Below are 18,170 nucleotides of genomic sequence, written 5' to 3' on the forward strand. Positions count from 1 at the left end.
ATTTCTCGTAGTCAAATTCTCATCAAGATCTGAAGTCAAGGGGATGGCACCCTGGCCTCGATTTCCATATAAAGTACACGCCGATGGTAAATACCTTCTTTAACCTCTATTCTAATCGACTGAATATCTCTCATAAGGAATCTAAGGAAGATCGCGGCGGTTTCTTCCAGGGAATCCCCAACGAAAAATGCACACTATTCCCTTTTTTTTTTCTATCGAATCTATCATAACCACTACCTACATTCCACGAAATTGTGCACCACAAATAGGAGCTAATGAACAAACCTGCGATCCCATAGAAAGACATCACGATCCCTTGTGGAAAAAAAATAATTTGCTGAGAAGGAAATAAGGATATAAGATTCCTACCAAGGTAACTAGAAGTTCCAACCAATAAGAATCCTAGTGAGCCTAAAAAAGGATCTGAGCCCAAAGAGAAATTACTTGTGTTTTCGAGACCCCGCTATAAGTTCTATCCATATACGTTCTGATCGCCAGTTCATACTAGATCCAGTTGTTTCATTTTATTGGAATTGAGAGAATAACCCAAATTAATTTGACTTTCTTTATTTTTTTTTTATTCCCGAAGTAACTCTCATCAACTAGCACTATTATTATCATGTGAACCATTAGGAGTAATTCATCGAATCAGTTAGATAAAAAAAATATATATATCTTCATATGATCCCACTATGGATATCTACATCCATATAGATACTTTTACTTTTCATTCCAGACATTTGTTAATTCCTTTTAAATAAAAATAAAATAGATATAATGCACCATACCATATATCATGTCATGGTTACACGCGCATAACAGCTTTTTAGTTTGTGTTCGGAAGAAGACACGACCGCACCCTATTCTACTAAATGGATATCTGTATTATGATCCAAGTCCGAGCCTTGAAAAAAATGGATGAGATTAGGTCCTGAATAATCTAGACAATCTTGTTTTTTTGAACATGAAGAGATAGAGAAGCCATTGCAAGTGTTGGAAATACTAGACCCACTAAAGGCACAAAAAAAGAGGGTAAGTTGAAAGTTGTCATAGAATGGATACCTCGATTTAATATTTGTACCTGTTTTAAAGATATCTTATGATAAGTATATCTATTATCAGTATATAATAATAGGTATAGGTACAAGAAATATAGAACTAAATAAGTGTACCTATTTACCTTTATATTTATGATTATTCTTGTTTTCTTATACTTATCTTCTAATAAAGACCAAAAGAGTTTCTTACAAGTTATCAAAGGATTAAGTTAGAATACTATCCAACAGGATTCCTAGTAAAAATGGAAGTTATCGGGGAATATAGAAAAATAAAAGCAAGATTTCTATTCTTTATTTTCTACATTTTAATAAGGTAAGGGAACATTCATTTTTTTTTTATTTTCATAACTTATGATAAGAATTTACTCTTTTATCCTGTTTATAGAGTCTTTATGATTACTAATTATGAATCTAGGTAGAAATAAAATGGATCCGAGGAAATAATAAAAAGTAATTATCAAAAACTTCGGATCCTTTATACAATTAGATCTTATGACCTCAAGCAAAACTCCATGCTTATTATTTTTTTTTTTTTTACTTAAAATTTGATTACTATAAACTAAATACTTATGCACCTCAAAAAAACTGAATTAGAATTAAATGATCTACTTGATTTCATTTTGATTCAAGGAAAAGAAACAAAGGAAGCTGAAATAACTCACCCGAACACCTTTTAAAAAAGATTACGTGGTAATGATTGGGTCGAATCGCTCTTATGGAATAAATACTTCGACTTCTTGTGAACCGTCCGTCTTGTCTTATTCAATGTTTGTTCAATGACTCTTTTACCCCGCAAATGCAATGTAGGCATTAGGTTCGGCAATAATGATATCTCCTAACATACCAAAACTAGCGGTCACTCCACCGGTTGTAGGAGATGTAAGGATTGCTTCACGTGAGAATAATTTTTATTTGATTGATAATTGATAAGAGCCCAAAACTGTAGTTTTAACCCCTTAATAATCATAATCTTGTTAGACCAATTATGTGAATAATAAGTAAGAGTTAATACTGATTACGTGTTTTTATGCATTTCAGGCTTCAAAGTCCATTATGCTGAAAATGTGCCACTTTAGCGAGATAAAGGAGCAAAAGTCAGCAGAACTTCCTCCAATGCCATATCTTTGGACTCAGACCTCGATTGAGGCCTACCTTATGTCAAAACGACCGCTCGGAAAGAGCTTTGCAATGGTCCAAGCCTTGACCCAATCAGAGGAGCAGAAGTGGACGAAAAGTCTGTGGAAGCCAACTGCAGCTGAAGAGGCCTTTTGAATTTGAAAGAATTGGGTTTTGGGCCCGATTCTCTGCCCAACCCATGGCTCCAAGCCCATGCACGAATTTTGGATCTGGATGTATAAAAACAAAAGCTTAGCTCTTTGTTAATGGTAGCTAGTTAGACCTAAATTAAAATATAGAATTATAGATCTAGTTTTATTAATTAAATTAAGTTTTAGTCCATTTAAATTCTTGTTTTAGATTAAATCTCCTGAATCATTGTTCGATTGATTAGATAAATAAAGTAGTATTTTTTTTATCAAGTTCGAATTTGTCATTTCCATTTTAGATCTAAATTCAATTCTTGTCATTGTTTTATTCCAAATTAATTAAATTAGATTCATTATTGCTAAATTAAGTAATTCTCAATTTCTCACATTATGTTTAGTTTAGATTCAATGGTAAATGTTAGATTGATGACTCAAGGCTAAACCTCCATTAGAGGGGTTGATGAAGCCTTGATGAAAACTTAGTTGTTTAGTATAGAAACGTTGTAGAATCTATTCCACTATAGAAGGTCGTGTTTCGCCATGAGAATGGGTGGGCGACCTCACATGCTAGTTAGTACTTGGTAGAAATGCCATGAAAACTAGGGATTAGACTCGGAATTCTTGCCGTGAAAATGTAAGAATCGAGATACCACAATCTATGCTAGGTCATTAAGTTAGATTCGAGGTGGATTCAATTCCCCTCTAATTCCTTATCTAGAGTCAACAATAGTATTTCCATAGCATTTGTAGTTCATTTCTAGTAATCATCTTAATTAAGTATCGTAGTATAATATTTCGTAAAGCTCTCATTGACTTAAGAGCGACTAGTTAGACTTAGAAAACAATCCATGCTAGGGAACTAGGAGTGGAACGAACTTCGTACTCCATTTAGTGCAATTCGCATTGAGAGTAGAAGCTTTGATAATAGACTCGTAAAAGGACAAGTTTAGTTTACTTACGTTTGGATTCATCGTTCATATCGTAGGTAAACTACTCATTTTATAGTTATCAAATGGCGCCGCTGCCATCTTAGTTGCACTTTAGCATTGTTTTCTTTGTAGAAGTAGTTATTTTTAAGTCCCATTAAACCCACCCACCCTTGTTTGATTCATACTGTGGTTGCCGTTTCAGTTTTGGAAAAATTCCGCGAGAAAATACAATCGAAGGCCCACGCTTCAAAGAGAGCGCTGCCCGCCAGCTATCTTCTTGGAATTCTCGTTTACAAGAGAGAAGCCCAAAAGAAAGAGAGCGACCAGCTATCTTACTGAGCTCGACATTGCCTTGAAGCCCGCTACCGATAATCGCCGCCCCGCCGCTTCTCACGAAAATTCAGGATTTCCACGCTTTTGATTCGAACTTCGAGTTGTCAAGCTTTTCAGTGTTCTAATCTCTTATATACACCGAACACGTACACAAGAAGACGCTATTCATAAGCGAAGCAAGGACGCTTATCGGGTATTCCTTTCTTCCATACCTCGCATTTTTCCAGCTTAGAGGTTTTCTACTAGTATATCGAATTGTTTGGAGTGTTGCATGTTTAGTTAAGCTTAACTTAGTCTTGCATGAGATTAAGGTCTGGTCGAACAAAACAACAAACGTAATTACACGGCAACAAACAAGTCTATCTAGTACACCACCCACGACACCTCTAGCTACTATCACACACACCATACCATACCGACATAATGGTGAAGAAAGAGAGACTCTCTCCGACTTCTACAAAGCTTTGAGCGATAGCCCTAAGTCTTGCATCGTTCTAGCAGACCCAACGGGGATTTTCGAATCCCCCCAAATATATTTAATCTGTTACCCGTTTTTCATGGGTTAGACCATGAAAAACCTATCAAAGATTACGCGTAGGATTGAACAAGTCCTTATAACATTCCACCACCCCCTACGGTTGGTACCGAAACAGATTAAACTAAGGGTATTTCCTTTCACATTAGCCGATAAGGCGGCGCCTTGGTTAACCGCCTGCTTAAATTCTGTGGACACGCGGGCTAAACTTGTTCACCTGTTTATGGAACATTTTTACCCACCCCTAAAGACGGATGAAATGCTTTCCAAGATCCATTTCTTCCTACGTAACCCTCATGAATCATTTTCTCGAGGCATGGAATCGTTCACCGATCTCCTTATAGAGTGTCCACACCATAACCTAGCAAAAGACACGTTAGTTCGCGGCCTTTTCAAAGGACTTCAACATCACCATAAAGAAGTCCTTGACATAATGAATGGGGTAGTTTCCTAAGTAAAGGAGCCTCGAGGCTTACAAATTTTAGAAGACCAAACTAAACGGAATAATAATTGGGGGGAGATGATATCCCCGCTCCGCTAGTTCTTCTTCAACAAATCAAGGCCGCTAGTATGTTTGAGAATAAAACCGATCCGAACTTAAAAATTTACTCGAATCTCTAACTAAAAAGTGGAGGCTATTTCGCTCAACAAAAGCCTATCCCCGTCATGAATGTAAACTCCAACCCATGTAATTTCTGTTTGAGTCCGAGCACCCCTGACAATTATTGTCCTCTAGCTTATGAACAACAACCACTAGAGCAAGATAATGTTTACTCTATTAATAACTATCCTATTCCTAACGCCCCTTGGAGACAACATCCCAACTTCAGTTGGAGAAATAATCAACAAGTAACGCCTCCAGGGTACAATAATCAAAACGTTAGGCAAGCAAACAATTATAACCAAGCTCCACTTAGGCAAGGACAAGGACAAAGTCAAGGGAATTATAATAATTATAACAACCAAGCGCAACCTAGGCAAGGTCAAGCACAAGGTCAGAATAATTATAATAATTATAATACCAATAGAGGTATCGTTCCGGTTAATAATAATAACTATCACAACCCACCCATAAATAATCAACGAGAGATAGTTCCAAATGCACCACCCGTGACTACTACACCTACACAAACCGGATCAGATAGACGCCTTTATACAAGTTACCCAACAACTTTTCCAGACAATGACTCAATCAAACCAACAGATCTTACAATCCATAAATCAGGGCATACAACAGTTAGCCCAAGAGAAAGCCCAACCAAAAGGCGTGTTTCCAGGTCAACCGATACCAAACCCTAAAACAGCAAACACAGCCTTTGAGGTAAATGGTAATTCTAGTACGAAACTACAATCGTAGGTGACCTAAATGCCATCACCACTCTCCGCTTCGAAGAGTGGTTGATAACAAAGTAACTACGCCTATAGTTACCCCATCAAGATTCCCTACACCAGATATCGAACTAGATACCGCAATAGAAACCGAAGAGCCTACCACGGTAGAGGTACCCGCTTAAACCACAACCAAAGAAACCGAAAAGCCAAGGTTACACAGCAGGTAGAGCCATATCACGAAATATAGAGCTTAAACCACCGCTCCTCAAAAATTAGCCATGCTAACTAGGGATACAAACTTTGAGGAAATTAGGAACGCTTTTCAAGAATCTAACGATAAACCTCCCTTTTCGAAGCTATTAAAAAGCTTCCTAACCACGCTTAAGTTTCTTAAAGAGTTGTGCACTACTAGGCGAAGACTAACATACCCAAAGACGCTTTTTAACCAAAATAGCCCCCAACTTTATCCGAAAATAATGGAATTGTTAAGTACAAGGACCCCGGTCGCCCCATCAGAAAATGCACCTTAGGAGATTCCCACACGACGACCGCTTTATTAGACCTGGGGCGAAAGTGTTAACTTACTCCCCGTGATTACTTGTATAAACAAATAGGTCTACAGAAATGCAACCTACAAAAATAACGCTGAAATTAGCGGACAGTGTCAATTAAGTATCCTAAAGGTGTAGTGGAAAACGTGTTTGTTAAGGTTCGTGATTTCTACTATCCCCGCTGATTTTGTTATCCTCGATACGTAAGTCGCTAATGACTCTGTACCAATCATCTTAGGGCGCCCTTCTTGGCAACCGCCAACGCGCTTTATAAATTGTCGCGATGGAAAGATGTCCTTATCTTTTGGCCATCTTTTCCGCGTGAGGTAAATGTTTTAAAATGATGAAACAGCTTACCGATTCGCTTCTATAGATGGGGAGGTTAGCATGATCGAGAGTTTAGCTCAAGATTATTTTAACAACACGTTTCCTGAAAACAATATGTACAAATTCCTTTCTTTTGGAACTTCTGATTTTGTGAATGACTCCTACTTAGAGGAGGTCAACACCATCCTGGAGTCCACACCAATTGTAGACCCGTCGGTTGCTCCATATACTGAGTATGAAGACTTGCTACCTAAGCAAGTATTCATTACACAAGATAAGGACACTTATGAAACATCAACGGACATTCTGTCCACACCAGTGCTTAAACCTCTTCCCTGAGTTAAAATATATTCAACTTGATCCGGATGGTAGTCACCCGATAATTATATCTTCTCTGCTAACTAAAGATGAAGAGACATCTTTAATAAGGGTGATTAGGGAACATCGGTCTGCGATTGGTTGGTCCTTAGCTGACATTAAGGGCATCGACCCTAATGTCTGCACTCATCGATACATTTGAGGATAACGCCAAGACTTCTCGCGAACCTCGCCGCTTGAACCCCGCCATGAAAGAGGTGGTTAGGGAAGAAGTCTTGCGACATCGGATGCGGGTATTATATACCCAATCTCCGATAGCGAATGGGTAAGTCCCATTCATGTAGTTCCTAAGAAGTCGGAATTACCATGGTACATAACGGAAGGGTGACTATGTTGTCACTCAAGGTCCTATGAAATGGAGAATCAGATTGATTACGACGCTTAAATGCTATGACACGAAAAGGATCACTTTCCCTTACCATTTATAGATCGATGCTTGAACGCCCCGGCCGGTCATGCCTTTTATTGTTTCCTGGATGGCTACTCCGCTATTTTCAGATTATTATTGATATTGATGACCAAGAAAAGATTAACCTTCACATGTCCCTTCTAACATATGCCTATAAACGAATGCCTTTTGGCCTTTGTAATGCTCCCCGTACCTTCCAAATGTATGCTTCATATATTTAGTGACATGGTAGAGCTTTATGGAAGTTTTCATGGATGATTTTTCTATCTATGGAGACTCCTTCACGATCGTTTGTCTAACCTCCGCCTAAGGTTTTGACACGGTGAAGAAAAGAGCCTCGCTTTTAAATTGGGAAAAGTGTCATTTCATGGTCAAAAAGGGCATAGTATTAGGTCATATTGTATCTAGTGATGGCATCGGCAGATAAAGCCAAACTAGATAAGATAGCTTAATTTACCTAAAACCACGGATCCGTCCGCGAGATTAGAGCCTTTCTAGGCCATGCAGGGTTTTATAGGCGGTTCATTAAAGATTTTTCAAAAATAGCTAGGCCTTTAACTAACCTGCTTTTGAAGGATGCAATCTTTGATTTTAATTTTAATCAGAAAACAGGCTTTTGACACCTTAAAAGTCACTCTAACCATCGCACCTATTATACAGCCTCCCCGATTGGTCAAAACCTTCAACTCATGTGTGATGCTAGTGACTATGCAGTTGGTGCCGTCTTGGGACGTAAAATAGATAATAAGTCCACCGTTATTTATTATGCTAGTAAAACATTAAACGATGCTCAACGGAATTATACAACTACTGAAAAAAGAATTTTAGTCAGTCATTTATGCTTTAGATAAGTTTCATTCCTTATTTGGTTGGTTCTAAAACTTTAGTTTACACGGACCATGCAGCCCTTTAGGTACCTTCTTGCAAAGAAGGATGCTAAGCGCAGATTAATCCGATGGATTCTTCTCCCCGCAAGAGTTCACATTAGAAATAAAGGACAAAAAGAGGGGTCGAAAACGAAGTTGCCACCACCACTTATCTAGACTTACAAATGACGATAGTAGTGATTCCGAGTCCATACCGACTCTTTTCCCCGATGAGCATCCAGATGCTATTTTTCATCACCATGGTATGGACATCGTGAAATTATTTAGCGGCTGATGTTATGCCTCATAATTGGTCAAGAAATGAACGTAAGAAGTTCTTGGCCGAGTCAAGTTATACTATTGGGATGAGCCCTACCTTTTAAGTATTGTGCGGATCGATTATTCGTCGTTGCATTCCCCCAAATATAATGAAGTTCTATCCTTCGCCATGACAAAGAGTGTGGTGGCCACTTTAGTGGAATGAAAACAGCCGCTAAAGTTCTTCAATGTGGATTTTATTGGCCTACCCTTTTAAGGATGCCCAAGTGCATTGCAAGACCTGTATTCGCTGCCAACAACTCGGGCTTAATCACGGCGTAATATGATGCCATTAAATCCAATCTTAATAGTAGAAATTTTTGATGTTTGGGGTATTGATTTCATGGGCCCGCTCCCTATTCCCCACGGTTATATTTATATTCTAGTTGCCGTGGACTACGGTCTAAATGGATAGAGGCCCTAGCTTGCCGTAGCAATGACCATAAGACCGTAGTATTTTTATTAAAGAATACATTTTCTCAGAGGGTTTGGCATTCCTAAAGCCATCATTAGTGATGGGGAACACATTTTGCAATAGAGTTGTTGTTGCATCCCTAGTGAAAAAGTATGGAGTTACACACAAAGTAGCAACTCCTTATCATCCACAAACTAGCGGACAAGTAGAAGTTTCTAATAGGGAAATCAAAAAGATTTTAGAAACAACAAGAAACCCCGATAGGAAAGACCGGTCGGCGCCTATCGGATGCCTTATGGGCATATAGAACTGCTTTCAAAACTCCTATAGGTATGTCTCCCTTTAGACTTGTATTTGGGAAACCATGTCATTTGCCCGCTTCCGTTGAATTAGAGCACCGCGGCTCGGGGCTATAAAAAAGCCTTAATTTCAATATTGATGAGGCGGCGCCAAACGCAGTTACAATTAAATGAGCTTGAAGAAATCCGTGGCGATTCTTACGATCTCGCCAAGGATTATAAAGCCAACATGAAACGTGTTCATGATAAGCATATCCCGCGTAAAGAGTTTGTGGTCGGACAAAAGGTTTTGCTTTACAACTCCCGCCTACATATTTTCCTGTGGAAACTAAAACCCGTTGGTCCGGTCCTTTTCTCGTTATCAAGTCACCCCCTTACGGGCAATTACCTTGGTAAATCCCAAGGACAACAGCACCTTTCAAGTTAATGGTCAACGGTTAAAACATTTTCACGAACTTTTGTCCCCGATGTGGAGGAAGTCCTTTTACAGACCCCGCCTATGAGGATCGACCTTGTCATTTGGTGTGTACTTACTTTCATTTCCATATACCGATAAGTACACCATTCAGGTAACCGGCCCTCCTTATGGAGTGTGTGGTCTGTAAGTACCGGATCCTAAGTCCACAGCTCACATAATTCACGCTTTCCACTTTCGCGATGTTTTCTCGATTTTTGAGTCATGTTCCTCTATGGAGTGAATTATGTATTTATTGTTTTTCGTGTTTCTTATAGTAAACAAATAAAAATAAATTAAAATTCATAAAAATCATAGACATAGCAATCCAACAAGTCTTGGGAATCGACTTTTAAACGACCCTGACGCTGTAAACAAATTTTGTGGTTAAAAATTTGTTTGGGGTGGGAAATCAGTCTTTCCATCCGGATTGCTCGAACTTTCTAGTTGTGTTGTTTAGGTCCATTAGTATAGTTCATTGGGGTTGACGTTATCAAATTTAGTGTTCATTAGTTCGCATAACTTACGTCATGCACGCACTACGAGGCGTTTTCCACTATCTTATTCGTCACCCCCGGTTGGAATCGAGTGTTTTATGGATCATTGGATTGGAAATTCTCTCCTGATCATTTCCATATCTTATTCGCAAGAATCGGACCGATAACGAAGCGGGAAATCTAGTTTGAAATTGCGCTAAAAATCGACAAAAGTCGAAAAAATTCGAATTGGGCTTGGGCCGACTCGCGCTCACCTAGAGCGCGCCCGCGCCCCCCTTTCCAAAACCAAATCGCGATCTTCTTCTTCTCCAGCCGCTTGACACAAAGTTTAAATCCAAACCCTAGCAACCCAAATAAAAAAAATAAATAAAAAAAAAATAAATAAAAATAGAATACATTCAAATAGAAAGACCACCCAACCCCCATTGTCAAACACCAACACAATCTCCAACCGTTTCCACCAAGAAACCACCCACCAATTCGAGTTTTCGAACCTGCCGCCGAACCTACCATAACCACCACTGTTGGTTTGGTTAGTTTTCATCAAACTCGCATCCACCACCATCTACAAACCCCAAATCAGTAAATAACTTCAATGGCGAACGACGAGAATTCCCCGAAAAACGCGTTTGCTTCCGATTTTTATTTTTATGACGCTGGAGATGTTTAAGAGAAATTGAACGGACTGTGGTATTCGACAGAGGATTTCTATCACTTTGATTTGGTAGAACAGTTTTATAAGAAACGAGAAGTGGAGGGAAATAGGATTTTCATTAGATAGATAACGCGGAGGGAAGTTACGAGACGCTTGTTGGTCGAGCTATTAGGAATCACCCCTGTAACCAACCTAGATACGACCATTCAGAATCCAAGAATACTGCAGTTCCTCGTTTTGATGAAAGATACGGTCATAGAGGGTGAATACAATACGATATCTCATTCGCGCTCGCCGCACGACCACGAGAACCAATCAACCGGGTCGCCCGCTGGATTGGTAAGAACGCCCCTGAAAGACAAAGTCACGACATCGGACTTCGTAATTCCGCGACGTTCTCCTGAATTTGCAAACGAAGGAGTATAATTTCTGCATCCTTGATTTAATTTTGAATGTGATTAGAGGAGTGGGAAAGAGCCGGCGCCTCTTCCCGTGATTGATCACTAAGATTATGCTCTCATTTAGAGCCGCCGCTAGATCTGCTCCTATTAAGATCAAATTGCCTTCTAATCCAAGTATTTATAAGGAATGCATTCAAAAGACTTGGCCGTTGTCTGCAGAGAAGGAAGTCGAGTCGGATAATGTAGGGGAAGATATGACATGGTTGGTTGAGGATAATTTTGATAGTCATACTTCTAATTTAGAACGATTGATAATGCTGCAAACCGGGTTTTATGATGCGCTTATCATATCCGTGAAGACATTAGACATAGACAAATTGTAATTCGAATAAGCAAACGAACTTTCAGACGAGAGTTGAAATGCTCGAAAGGGGTCAGCAAGATATATTGTTTAACTTGGAGGTTATCCACAATAATCACCAAGCCCAGTATGCCGTACTCAAGACTGAGATGGAAGAACAGCGCTTGTTCAGGATAGAGATGCTACGACGCATGCCACTCGTGGATGAGTCCGTCTCACCGAAGTCCGAGAGGCATGAGCGTGTCGCCAAGCAGCCGATGGCTCAAGCCATTCGTCACCACAGAGCCAGCCTCCCATCTCGTGGACCATCTTCTTCACACGCCTAGGTGTGCACCATCATTGTGTCCTTTAATTACATTGTTTTTATTGTTTTGTTAGTGGAATTTTATTTCAAAGAGTTAGATTGAGTATTAAGTTGTTAATTTTTTAGATTGCTTGGATTTCATAGTATTTTAATATAATTTATTTTGATCATCTTTCGTGAAGGTTGTCTTGGAGTAAAAGTTGAAAATAGTGGTAGCGGATATGTAGGAGAGTTTAGATACCATGATTGTTAGGAAATCAAAACTATGGTTAGTTTCCGGTTTGGGAAATTGGCGGTTTTGCTTTTCTATTTCCTAAAATTGCCTTTAAAACAATTTGGCAACTTGCCGATTCGCTTTGGAAACCCGTAACCTATTTAAACTTCCATCATACTACACTCACAAACCACACTACACCCCACAATCATCTTTCACTTTTCACTCCAGCCCTTTTTCTAGTTTTTCTTGTTTTTTTCTTAGAAACTCACTTTCTCACCACGAAGGCCAGCTTGCAAGCAGAGCGCCGACTTCTACCTTTTTATCAGAATCGAAAATTCACTAGAGTGCGCCAAGCCAAGTAGAGCGCCACCCAGCCAAACACCGAAATCAAAAATCACCGAAGCGGCGCCAGCATTCAAGTAGAGCGCCCCCCGCTAAAACACCGTAATTTCAAAAACCAAAGAGCGACTTCGCTTTATATAATGAAGCCAGCGCCTTTTTTAGTAAACACAGAATTTTAGATTTTCTCGAGGTTCTTCCGTTTTTTCGCAGCTATTCTACAAAGTAGTGTTGAGATGACACCACCTATAGTCATTCCCCAACAGCCTTTTGAAGACTTGATGGGAACCTATACCTATGGAGCATCGTTCCACGAAATGATCTTGCAAGTTAGGATGGCGGCATCTTCCGTGAGTGATGCCGATTCTTTTTCACCTAAGCTAACTGAATTCTTCTATAATAATATTACTTTTTTGTACCCAAGAAGGAGAACAAAAATTTTCCCTTACTATTGATGGTACGACTATGGAATTCAATAAGCACTTGATAGCTTTGGTTTCGGATTGCCATTACCCCCGACCCTATGCACACGCGGGGATATATGACGATAACTCATACCTATATGAATATGCCTATTTCCATGAGTATTATGGGGAGGGTATTTCAGATCATGGACCAAGACCAATATAACATCGCCTCGAAAGTAGCCTATCACTGAATGTAGGCACAACCATGTTGTTCATCATGATGAACATTCTAGGAAACGGCGGTTTATTCACGCAATAATACCGGTGACACATTTTCCTTGCTTTAGCCGAGGGACGCCGTAGGTATGACATTCCCCGAAGTTTTAGTTGCTACTCGGTTTAGCCCATACCTTGAGGCATAAGTACCTTCTTATGCCTGTCTTTGGTCTGCCGCATTATCTTGCCAGCTTGCCTACCCGTGATTCTCAGAGACACGCGACACCGATTGAAAAGGGTCGAAATCATGAGACCCACCAATCGTGGTGGTAAGATCATTCCGAGCCATGACTTGGTCGGGATGGCAGTGCAACCACATTTGGTTGCTCCTTACACCCCATCGCACCAAATAACACTAGAGAGGTTAGCAATAGTTGATGATACACGACGGAAGGCGTGGCAAGTTGTTATGGCATGGCAGGATGCGAAAGAACCTCTTATAGAAGAGGATGATGGCGAGTAAATGCTGGGGTGCAGGTAAGTTTTAGTTAAGTTAGTGTCTGCTTATGTCCCAAGCAATTTAAGTCTGTTAACCCCATAATGGGTGGAACTCTTATAGTGTTAAGGTCGGTTTTTTATTTCCTATATTAGTATGTTCTAACATTGTTTTGCAGATGTTTCTGAATTTCCCGCGTTTCAATGGTATTTTTCCTACCCTCTTTATTTAAACGCTTTGAGGACAAAGCATGCTTTTTGTTTTGGGGGCATAGAAACACGTGTAATTAAGACATCTGTTAGGATAGAGATATGTATAATGTGCACTTGTTTTCTAGTTAAAATTTCGAAAATTCAAAAATATAAATAAAAAAAAAAATATGCTATACACTTAGGAATATTGGTATTGTTTTCTTTCTCCATGCTTTTAACAATCTAGAAGTCTCAATGAGTCATCCAGATCGAATAATTGTTAGAAACTTAGGTTAATATGTAGGTAATAATCTTTGCATCTATCTATAAATTTATTACATGAGTATCTATGATTGTTAGCAAGAAGTTTCTCAAATCTAGGCTAGAGTACTTATTCTACAAATCCTGGAGAATATAGCCTAAAGCCTTATATGAGCCAAAACATTTGAGAAATGACACAAGGGGAGAAGTAAAATCCGATAGAGAAATCACACGCCCACTTGCTTGATCACTAAACCATATCCTAAGCGAGAATTTAGGCATTTGGATCGATATAGCCGTAAATTCAAACCTATGAATTACTTTCCGCTAGTCGCCACTCGAGCCCTTTCTTTAGCCTTCCATAAACCACAATTCCTTTACCCTGTTAAAAAAAACAAAAAAAAAAAAAAAAAAAAGAGAATAAATCAACCTACCCAATTTAGAATAAGTCCGAGAATAGAATGAGTGAAGAAAGAAGAAGAGAAAAACCGTGTAAACAAAAAATTTGTTAGTTGCTTCAAAAATAAAGAAAAGAAGTTTCCATCCAAAGAAAAGAAAAATAGAAATAAAATAAAAAAAAAAAAAAAAAAAAAAAAAGAATAAAAGGGAGTCAAAAAGCCAAAGAAAAGAAAAAAAAAATATGGCTAAGGATGGAAACAAAGTGTAGAAGCAAAGGTAAATAACAAGGTTTTCTAGCTACATAATATGAAGACTCTATTATCTCAGACTTGTTCTCTAGAATATCCATTTCCTTCCTTCTTAAACCATCTCCTAATCCCCGCAACACCTAATAAAGACCTCTAGCTCAATTAGGAATAGGTTAGTGTGATAGTAAGTGGCAGATGTGTTTGATCGACCCCGGCTCCCTTGTTGTCATTGAGATTGTAAGGTAAAGTGTGCCCACTGCACACTGGAGTAGCGAAACTTGAGTGGAAAAATTAGAGAGGTTTTTGTCTTGACATTTATGTGAGGACCTACTTAAGGACGCTTATTCGAAAGTCTCGAAAAACAAACCTGCTAAACATTTCATAGTATTACTCATTGTTATATGTTTATTGTAGATGATTGATTATTATGCATATATTAACTTAGGTTTTTTTACTGTTATTCTTATGTAATTGCTATAGAGATGTATAGATAGTTGAGCATGAATAAGGAAAAACAATAGTTTTATTTCTTAGTCGTTGAAGTATAGATGAAGTTTGTGAGTACCTTCACTAGAAAACTCTCACGAGGCTATAACTCGTCCACTAGGGAATTCCTAGTGGTTTAAGGCCTTGTTGCATATGGTCAATGCAATCGCGACTCAAAAAACGAGATTAGGTAGAACTCCATTTTTGGTCACTTATTCTAATTTCTCATATTTGCTTCGAGGACAAGCAAAATGTTTGTTTGGGTGGTTTGATAAGAGCCCAAAACTGTAGTTTTAACCCCTTAATAATCATACTGTTAGACCAATTATGTGAATAATAAGTAAGAGTTAATACTGATTACGTGTTTTTATGCATTTCAGGCTTCAAAGTCCATTATGCTGAAATGTGCCACTTTAGCGAGATAAAGGAGCAAAAAGTCACAGAACTTCCGAATGCCATATCTTTGGACTCAGACCTCGGATTGAGGCCTACCTTATGTCAAAACGACCGCTCAGAAAGAGCTTTGCAATGGTCCAAGCCTTGACCCAATCAGAGGAGCAGAAGTGGACGAAAAGTCTGTGGAAGCCAACTGCAGCTGAAGAGGCCTTTTGGATCGAAAGAATTGGTTTTGGGCCCGATTCTCTGCCCAACCCATGGCTCCAAGCCCATGCACGAATTTTGGATCTGGATGTATAAAACAAAAGCTTAGCTCTTTGTTAATGGTAGCTAGTTAGACCTAAATTAAAATATAGAATTATAGATCTAGTTTTATTAATTAAATTAAGTTTTAGTCCATTTAAATTCTTGTTTTAGATTAAATCTCCTAATCATTGTTCGATTGATTAGATAAATAAAGTAGTATTTTTATCAAGTTCAATTTGTCATTTCCATTTTAGATCTAAATTCAATTCTTGTCATTGTTTTATTCCGACCATTAAATTAGATTCATTATTGCTAAATTAAGTAATTCTCAATTTCTCACATTATGTTTAGTTTAGATTCAATGGTAAATGTTAGATTGATGACTCAAGGCTAAACCTCCATTAGAGGGGTTGATGAAGCCTTGATGAAAACTTAGTTGTTTAGTATAGAAACGTTGTAGAATCTATTCCACTATAGAAGGTCGTGTTTCGCCATGAGAATGGGTGGGCGACCTCACATGCTAGTTAGTACTTGGTAGAAATGCCATGAAAACTAGGGATTAGACTCGGAATTCTTGCCGAAAACGTAAGAATCGAGATACCACAATCTATGCTAGGTCATTAAGTTAGATTCGAGGTGGATTCAATTCCCCTCTAATTCCTTATCTAGAGTCAACAATAGTATTTCCATAGCATTTGTAGTTCATTTCTAGTAATCATCTTAATTAAGTATCGTAGTATAATATTTCGTAAAGCTCTCATTGACTTAAGAGCGACTAGTTAGACTTAGAAAACAATCCATGCTAGGGAACTAGGAGTGGAACGAACTTCGTACTCCATTTAGTGCAATTCGCATTGAGAGTAGAAGCTTTGATAATAGACTCGTAAAAGGACAAGTTTAGTTTACTTACGTTTGGATTCATCGTTCATAAGATAGGTAAACTACTCATTTTACATTTATCAATAATCATATGAAGCTGAAGATATTTTAGCCATTTGCATCAAGCTCAAACTTCCTTCTTGCATGCGCGCCCCTCCGGAAGCACACACTATAATAAGAGGTATAGATCTATTAGTAGCATATTCGATCAAACGGGTGATTTTCTAGCCTACTACGGATCCCATACTGCCCCCCATAAACTGAAAATCCATAATCCCAATTGCTATGGAAATACCGTTTAGTTGACCTATGCCCGTTTGAACAAACCTCGCTTAACCCCTTTTTTTTATAAGAATCAATACGATCTTTATAGGGTTCCTCCTCCGAATGAAATTCAATGGAATCCACGGAAACCATGTCCTCATCCATAGCACCCCAAGTGCCTGGATCAATCAAAAGTTCGATTCTTTCTAAACCACTCATTTTCAAATGATATCCACATTGTTCACAAATATTAAGTTTTAACCTAAAAAATTTCTTATAATTTAATCCATAACAATTTTCGCATTGAACCCACAAATGCATGTATTTTTGGCTTATATCAAGATCAGTATATCTTCCTATCATATCGAAATCACTTCCATTTGCGCTTAGTTTGTATAATTTGAAACTCTCATTTGTCAATACTATTTACGCTTTCATTACAAATGTAACTATAAATATAACTCTTACTGTAATTGTTTCTACCGCTTGAAATGGAACTATCCATATTTATTTCAGAACGAAGATAATTATCAATGCAACTAGTAATGTGATTATTCCAACTATATTGAGTATCATACATGTAACGGTCATAGTAGTGATTGTCACTCTTAAACCCATCATTTGGATAACTAGAAAAAAAAACTTCCAGTTCACTTTCGAAAAGAACGATCATTTTCAATCTCAAAAATTTTATTTTCAATATCAAAATATATGGAATAATTTTCACCATTACTATCCCTAACTAAAAAGTGTCATCGAGATCAAACTCCTAATGTCTCTCGATACCAAAAAAAATGATCAACATTATTAGAGCTATCATCCCAACCATGAATCATATTATTCATAATGGGTCTTCACTCCCGTTGGTATTTTCAATGGGACCAATACCAGCTAGTGATTTACTTAGCCCACACCTGTGTTCTAACTCTTCCTTAGACAACATTGAATTGAACCACCATTTTTCCATAGAGCCTTCCCTGCCCCTATTTGAATGAAAATACAATAGATGAATAGCCGTTCGATGAATAATCATTTGAAAATTTCCTCTCGGAATAAGCATATAGATCCAATCACTAGGATCATTAACTAATAACGAGTAAGTATTGGAAGAAATGATTCTATTGTGGAAATCGGGGTATCACTTCACTATAGATGATGGCACCCCTTCTTCAATTCGAAATATAAAGAGAGGTTTCTCCCATGTTGTGAACAAATTTTCATCGAAAAGATAAATATTTTTTCTCTCTTATTCTTATATTATACATATTCTTATATTATAAATATGAAGAATTACTTTTCTTATAATTTCGTACAATAATAAGTTTCTAGTGCAACACGGAACGAAAAGGACAATATACGGGGTGGGTAGAGGGCGTTGTGCTCCTTGGCTCAATCCACGGTATATAAATATCAAATAATCTACCAATCCCAAGACCCA

The sequence above is a fragment of the Coptis chinensis genome, chromosome 8 (assembly GCF_015680905.1).
Source record: "Coptis chinensis isolate HL-2020 chromosome 8, ASM1568090v1, whole genome shotgun sequence".
NCBI lineage: Eukaryota > Viridiplantae > Streptophyta > Magnoliopsida > Ranunculales > Ranunculaceae > Coptis > Coptis chinensis.